Source organism: Helicoverpa armigera, chromosome 29 (genome assembly GCF_030705265.1).
Source record: "Helicoverpa armigera isolate CAAS_96S chromosome 29, ASM3070526v1, whole genome shotgun sequence".
Classification (NCBI taxonomy): domain Eukaryota; kingdom Metazoa; phylum Arthropoda; class Insecta; order Lepidoptera; family Noctuidae; genus Helicoverpa; species Helicoverpa armigera.
Genome location: NC_087148.1, coordinates 142,352 through 150,767, shown reverse-complemented (window position 1 = coordinate 150,767; position 8,416 = coordinate 142,352). Strand labels below are relative to the sequence as shown.

At 37.4% G+C, this 8,416-nt stretch overlaps 1 protein-coding gene across 1 annotated transcript in view; it reads left to right on the top strand.

The window, feature by feature from the left end:
* The first annotated feature begins 8,256 nt into the window (after positions 1–8,256).
* The window catches only part of LOC110383045 (putative fatty acyl-CoA reductase CG5065), a 53,813-nt gene continuing 53,653 nt past the window's right edge, over positions 8,257–8,416 (top strand). The window contains exon 1 of the mRNA XM_064042492.1: positions 8,257–8,358. The gene's annotated coding sequence lies outside the window, so the exon portion shown is untranslated. The remainder of the gene's footprint in view (positions 8,359–8,416) is intronic.

Sequence of the window (8,416 nt, the reverse complement as noted above, 5' to 3'; positions counted from 1 at the left end):
TGCTACGAGGGGGTATTTAGCAGTAATAAAAAATGATTTGTTCAGCTACTTTTGAAAGCTGACTATCTTTTGGAAAAGGAAAGCACGGCAATGGCGTATCCAGTTAGTTTAATTATCTAAGTATCAACATGACCTCGAGTTTTTTTAAACTACGACGCAAATATTTAATTCTTTTAGACATTACCATCTAGTTATCAATACTAGTATTTTCGAAAAAATTATAATTTTTGGAGTTCGATAACAGGAAAAATATGGTATCACCAAATTTTCCGTTGAATTTTTTTAATGATCTATACCCAATTACCCATATTTTATTGTTATAAAGAAGTAATATTTCCGTGCTTCTAAAGGTTAAGCTGTAGGTCCCGGCTGTCATTTGAACATCTTTGGCAGTCGTTACGGGTAGTCAGAAGCCAGAAACTAACCGTCGTGCCACAAAAACTTTTTAACGTCTGTTTAACACAGCCACACTTTTAAACAAGTGTTCAACAGGTATTTAAGTGTTCGTAGTAACGCTTTGTGTCGTAGTGAGGCTTACTAAGAGGCATCAGGTTGCTCACGTAACTGCGTTGAGGAGGTCAAATAGGCAGTCGCTCCAGCTCCATGGTAAAGACTGGAAGCCGACCGATTTTCACGTTATTATTACTGCTAAATCTCATAAAAATCCACCCAGCAGTTTAAGCTTGAAAAACTAACAAACATAGGTAGAATCGGTAGAAACTTTCGTAGGTATTTAAAATATCAATTATATAGAATGAGTGATTATAAATTAATAAAACGTGTTCAATAATTGCATCTGCTTTTGACCTTTGAATGCAAATGGCGGCCAATAAATTTAATAATTATTATGAATAGTAAAAAAATAAAACCGGCTTCTAAACATTGAAAAGCAAAATAAGTATGTTTACATACATATAGAAGTCTATTCTAGAAGATCGTATATACTTAGGTATATAATAAAGAGGATAGTTTGTACCCTAAAGGCTCCGAAACTACTGAACTGATTTGAAAAATTCTTTCACTGTTGACAGGTACACTCTTCCCGAGGAAAATATAAGTCTAAACATAAGGCAGTGGTTATGTTTATCTATCAGACATCTGAATTTCAAGTTCTTACCTGATGCTTGCAATTTGCGAGAGTTCTCGCGATTCCTCAAGGTTTCCATCATAAGATCTTAAGACTGATGGACAAAAGGATCATTTTGGAGGTAAACAAATAAAACCTAATTTTTGAAATCAATTGGTAAATGACTTAGTTCAGCGCGAACAAACATAAAAAAATAAAAAACAGTCATGTATTGTCATCAGAACTCAGAGCGTGTGCAGAATTTCATCTTAATCGAAGACCGGGAAGTGGGTCAAATTAAGATTCCAAGATTTTCTTACATAGGTACATAGTTACAAGTGAAGCTAATAATAAGCGTGTGCGTCTTTTTTTAGGAAATCGGTTAAAGACTGTCCGAAGTCAGTCTGTGCGGTACCTACTTATTTTGGAACAAAATTTTCCGCTATGCAGCTAGTCCATGACATTTCAGGCCTAGCTTAAGTAGCTCCATGCTGTCAATGGAAGATCATCAGACTCTAACAAATATAGGAAAAGGCTAGGCAGATGATCACAAGACGTAATACATAGTACGCATATCTTCATTAGTACAAATATGTTTTTGCTTAGCGCCTGACAAGGCTGCGTGTGTGAAAATTGATTGAGTAAATAAGCCTAAGCCGGCTATTCATAAACAATAATAACTATGACAAATGTTCAGACCTTAAATACCTTATATTGTTTTTTGTAAGTACTGATCAGGCAGTATTTTTTGGGGGTTGGAACTCATCAACCCTGTTTGCCCGTGTGAGGTCCCGGCTGTCATTGAAAATCCTTGGCAGTCGTTACGGGTAGTCAGAAGCCAGTCCAGGGGTATCGGGTTGCCCGGGTAACTGGGTTGAGGAGGCCAGATAGGCAGTCGCTCCTTGTGACACACTGGTACTCAGCTGCATCCGGTTAGACTGAAAGCCGACCCCAATATTGTTGGGAAAAAGGCTCGGAGGATGATTATAGGTAAATGGACAAATCTCTTAGTTGGATTGACTTGCAACCGGTAAACAAATAAAGCAGGAAAATTTTCGAAAAAGTAATAATAACAAATATGTTAATGATCTACCTAATACCCACGCTCTCAAATAAAATTTTTGATTTCTTGTTTTATGATATTTCTAACTGGGCCATTAAAAGTTTTTTCTGTTTCATTATAAGGAAAGTGCCGACCAAGATCACGTGCATGACAAATATTTTGAACATTTGTCCGCTCTTTTGAAATTCGCTATTTTGGTTTGATGGTGATCATTCGAGTTCAACCGGGTTTAGGAGGTCAGATAGGCAGTCGGCCCTTGTAAAACACTGGTACGTACTCTGCTGCATACCGTTAGACTGGAAGCCGACCCCAACATAGTTGGGAAAAGGTTCGTGAGATGATGATCATCCGAATTCAACGAAAAACCGGGACCTAGACTGTCTTTATCTCACTGGTTGCCATGGAAACTGACTCAATAATTAGCTCTGGCGTGGAACAAAACAAAATGGGGAAAGGATCTGAAAAGGGCCCTGAAAAAGGAAGCAAGTAGCTTTGTCTTGGCAGTCTTGGAAGTTTTTATTTAATTTCTAATAAGCCTATGAAAACTCTTTCAAAACGTCAAACTAGTTGCGTGGTTCCGTTTACATACAATAGTTTTACTTTGGCGATTATAATACAAATCATATTATAATAACGAGTTATAATTCACGTGATCGGTGCACGCACGTGTGACCTATGAATTTATTGAATAAGACAGAATTTATGAAACTCGCAATTTGTTTAGATTAGTACCTATTTAGTTTTTAGGGTTTCGAACCCAAAGGGTAAAACGGGACCTTACCTACCTATTGTTTTCGCTCCTCTGTCCGTCCGTCCGTCTGTCACCAGGCTGTATCTCAAGAACCGTGATACATCACATCACACATCACGTTGTCATAGCTTCAACAGAAATACATGATCACAGATGATGTATTTCTGTTGCCGCTATGACAACAAATAAGAAAACTAGAATAAAATAAATAATTTGGGGGACTCCCATACAACAAACGTGATTTTTTTGCTCATTTTCTAAATAATGGTACGGAACCCTTCGTGCGCGATTCCAACTCGCACTTGGCCAGTTTTATTTTTTTTTCTCAACCAGTTTTCGCTGTTTTTTCAAAAATGTTTCCTTGTTCCTACCAAAGTGGTGTCAAAATGGCTTTGCATTTTAGGTCAAATAAAATTTATTGGACTTGATTTTTTTTTTCGAAATAAGATATAAATCAAGATCATTTAAAATGAATTAAGATAAAGAAATCGCAAGAATCGGTTATGTAGTAAAAACTAATTACCTACATCTGCCGAGACTTTTTCCAACTACCAATGTTGGTGTCGGCTTCCAGTCTAACCGGATGCAGCTGAGTACCAGTGTGCCACAACAAGGAGCGACTGCATATCTGATCTACTCAACCCAGTTACCCGGGCTGTCAGACACGTACAAAACAAAAATAGTGCAAAACGAGAACAAGAAATAAGTAGGTATCATAATGACATTCACTACAATTTTATTTGTAGTTTAATACGTAGGTATTACCTATAAAGATATTTCGTAAACAAATGATTCATCAATTTCGTCTGCAATTTGTAAACTTGTTCAGAACGTGAGCAATTTGTCACATTGATTTTTATTCTAGAAACTAGTTTTCGCCCGCGGTTTCACCCGTGTCCCTAAATAACTACTTCCCGTAGCCGGTAGGTGACAAAACTGTCCTATGTCCTTCTCCCGGGTCTACGCAACCTCTCCTCTAATTTTCAGCTTAATCGATCCAGCCGTTCACTAGTGATGTCGTGACCAAGGGATTATAGGGATTCATTATTTTTGACACGCTTATACTAGCTTCACATGTAACTATGTACCTAGTAGGTACATAGTTACATACACATAGGTACATAGATTCCAAGATTTTCTTATATACTGTATATAAGAAAATCTTGGAATCTTAATGTGACCCACTTCCCGGCCTTCGATTAGGATGAAATTTTGCACACGCTCCGAGTTCTGATGACAATACATGACTAGCTAAGAAACGTTACAAAAGCGTGTTGTTTAGTTTTACAAACTATTTCTTTTTATACATACATCTAGGTACTAAAAAAACGGTTCCTTAAGTATGGTTTACGGTAATTCGCGCTAGATATCAGCTAGCTATTTAGTTAAGAGGCCAGTGCTCTCTGAGCCGCGTGAGGCCTGGCGACAAAAACCTTCAGCGTAACATGTTAATATTATTAACACATCGCCTCTACAATACCTATGCGGAAATAGGATATAGGTACATACTAGGTTTTAACGCCGTCAAAAATCATTAAATGACCCCTCCCGCTGTGGGTTAGCAGCGGGTGAGGGAGTGTCAGACTCTTACTGACTAAAAACCGTCGTGTTCCGTCGTACGCCTTTTATGTAGGTACCAGCGCCGCGGTATCTCTTTCGAACAACCCGCAGCCCCGGCAGGCTTATGTGAATCTGAGACCTTAATTGAATATCTTAGTATCCGAAAAAAAACATTCATATCTGCATAAAACAACGCGTGACGCTCTGCCTAACACAAACACAACTTTTCCCCAACAAGTCGCTTCATCGTTTTCCTCAATAAATTATAAGGAACTCGGAATGGTGCATTAGCCTTGGAAACATTAAAATAAAATGAATGCACACTAATTTTGTTTTTTAGTTTAGTAGAGAGCATCGGCGGGCATTTTGCTTTTCACACAGACCGGAGTCGGCCCCGATCGGCTCCAATCGGCTGCGTGAGTGTTAAAGAGCATGGAATCGGAGCCAAACGTCTGCAAGACAAAAAAAAATAAAATAAAAATTATCGCGCCTGTCCTGTTTGGTTCGTTATTAATACTCTTAGGCGAATGGATATGACTAGTTTTGTAAGTAATTTAATTTAAAATGAGTAGAAATTAATGAACGCTCAGTGGTAGAAACAATATACAGTGATGATAAGAAAGATCACTAAACTATACTCGTCTGAAAAGTTACGGTCGCCAATTGAATTTTTCAAATAGGGAGTCAGAATTAATACCTATTTTGAACATCTACAATAAGTGTAGGTAGTGTAAGGTCTAAAAAATGCGATTGCAAAAGTTTAGGTTAAACTAGAAATGGGCGTTTATTAAGTTCTATTGTAAAACTTAGAAATAATTCTAGTTTTAATGCAACAAGAACACCAAATTTAGATTTAATTATAAAATTATACATAGTTACATGTAATTATTGTAGACGATAGGAATTACATAATATATAAGTACTAACTTATACAAAATATTGCGATTTACGGGTGTTTTAGGACATTGCCCGGGCAAACCAACATGTATCATTATATTGCCCGTTGCCCGGCCAATGCTCAATTTTTCGTATTTTAACTAGGAAATGTAATATTAAATGTGTGTGCGAAACGCCAATAATCAAGTCAAATGTTCAAAATAACCGGGTAAAGTTGAAAATATTGGCTAATAAGCTATATCATTTCTTTCGTTAGAGTAAGGACTTAGTCTAGCATAATATACTAGTTTAAAAACAGTATTTAGGCGTTTTCAACATTACCCGGTTAGTGCGCACATATACTATTCAGTAGTTACTTTAAATAATGTGGATAAATCGTCGTCATATGATAGTAAAGTGAAATGATTGCTCGGTCGGCGCACGAATTAAATAGATCGGTAATATTATTGATATTGTCTGCCTTTTAACGTATTTTTTGAAATGTTGCTAAAGTTTATACAATCCTAGCGCTGTTGTAGTTCACGGTAGAAACACAAACAAACATTATAGGTACCTACTTGAACAGGCTTGTCTTTATAACTTCGCAAATGACTCGACAAATATTCGTGTTGTTAGTAATTTCTAACTAACATTTTCACACTGCAAACTTTTCAAAATAAAAATCAAAATTCGTTTATTCAAACTTGGCTGCAAAACAGCACTTTTCGAACGTCAGCAAAAGACAGCCCCAACGCCCGCCCGTAACCACTTCCTAATATGTGCTTTTGCTGGGAAGAAGAAGTGGTGGAACAAACTCCCCAGCAAGTTTTAGTCGGCCGATAGTTTGTTTTAGCTCATAAATCAGTATGAAGATGAATACGCATATTACAAAAATAGGATTTTAAGTGGGTATCAGACTGACTGAAAACTTTGATTGGAATGAAGATTTTTTTTAAAGAAAAATATTGTCTGTGCGGGCTCTCGAAACAATTCATATTTAATGAAATACATACTTTATTACTTAGTTATCAAAATTTTAATTAAACCATTAAAAAGCTCTTCTATTATCACCGATATTTTCAAAGTGACTGTGATTCGGATGGCACGTTAAACTGTAGGTCCCGGCTGTCATTGAACATCCTTGACAGTCGTTACGGGTAGTCAGAAGTCAGTATGTCTGACAACCGGTCCAAGAGGTATCGGGTTGCCCGGGTAACTGGGTTAAGTACTAGCTTCTTCCCGTAGCTAAATGATGATAAAAATCCTATGTCCTTCTCCCGGATCTCGGCTACCTCCCTTCTAATTTCAGCGCGTGATGGCGTAACCAAGGGATATAAGGATTCATTTTTATGTATATCAATAGATTAATGTACGAGTTACCGTGAACTATATACAGCTATAATACTGCCTGTACGTTGGTGTGTTTTGTATAAATTAAACTAACGTTAAAACTGGGGTTAAATACTAATGTCTCGGGTGTGTGCGGAATCCTGACATTTCGTAACATTACTGAAACTAATTTAAATAATCGTCTCGTTGACACTATTAATTTAGCTGTTTAGTTAAAAGTATTAAAAATATACCTTTCTCCTTGTGGCGCACTGGTACTCAGCTGCATCCAGTTAGACTGCAAGCCGACCCCAACATAGTTGGGAAAAAGGATCAGAGGATGATGACGTTGGACTAGTGGTCTCGAGACTGCTGAGCACGAAGTCACGGGATCTTAATAACGAGAGAGCTATATAATACTTCATACCTAATCAGCTAAATTAATAACTTCATAAGTAATGATGACATAAGGGAATATATAAAATAAATTATCCAGTTTTGCACAGGAGCGTCCGGGTTCCCCTCACACTCACGACATAAGATTCTAATAAATAAATTAATTAAATAAAATAAAAAAAATGTGTATCGGTGCGTGTCTCTACAAAATATCTGATAATATATGATATATCGTGATTTCTATTACTTTGTAAACCTGTATGTGCTGAATAAATATATTCAATATTGGAAAGTATTTGTTTCTTTTCATCCTTTGCTTGGGGTTGCCAGACGAAAAATTCTTTCTCAACTATGTTGGGGTCGGCGTCCAGTCTCACAGAATGCAGCTGAGTATCAGTCTGCCACAAGGAGCGACTGACTATCTGATCTCCTCAACCCAGTTACCTGGACAACCTGATAGTACTTGGGTTTATACTAAAATCTTTTATTGTAAGTTTTATTTTATTTATTTACTAGCTGTTCTCCGCGGTTTTACGCGTGTCCCGAGGTATATTTTCATGAAAATTATACTGCCCTGGTACTGTGAGCAGTTGTGAAAGGTGATTGGAATTCTCAGGTAAGTTATACTGCCCTGGTATATAGGCAGAGCAGTTCCATCTAAATTCCTTGAAGTGTATACTCCGATGATTTATGCTGTCCTGGTACTTACACACACACTTTTGTGGTTCGACCGCATTCTGTAAGTTGGTTTTTATCTAATCACGTCCGTCCCGGGAAATCTTCTTTCCGTTGCCGGATGGTGATAAAAAACTATCCTAAGTCCTTTTCCCGCGTTTTCACCCGCGTCCCGTTTGAACTATGCCGGGAAAAAATATACCTAGTGCAGTTTTCCAACGATTATTATTTTTTCAAATCGGTTCAGTAACTTCGGAGCCTTCAGGGAAACAAACGAACAAAAAAAAACACTTTATTATATTACTTAGTATCTAGAAGTACACCAACAGATAAAACTAAAGTTAAACTTATCATAATGTAGATGAACAGGCTTTAGGATACTTCCTTTCCCATCCTTTTCCCTCCCTATTCTACATAATCATAAAGCACCGAACGCAACCATAACTGCGCAACGAACGCCACCTATTGGACTCATAGACAAAAGAATTCCAGTTTGAAACCACAGAGTACTTTTTATATTATGAAACTCAGCAATGGCCGGCCGGCATCGATAACTGCGCGCGCGGTGTAAAAAATCAAGTTAAACCTGTGAATACGACTAAAAGTGCTCTGGTGTTGTGATCCCTGTGTTCCTGGCATCCTGTAAGTACATAATCATTCATTCATTTAATCTCACAGCCTGTTTCTAGCAATATACCTG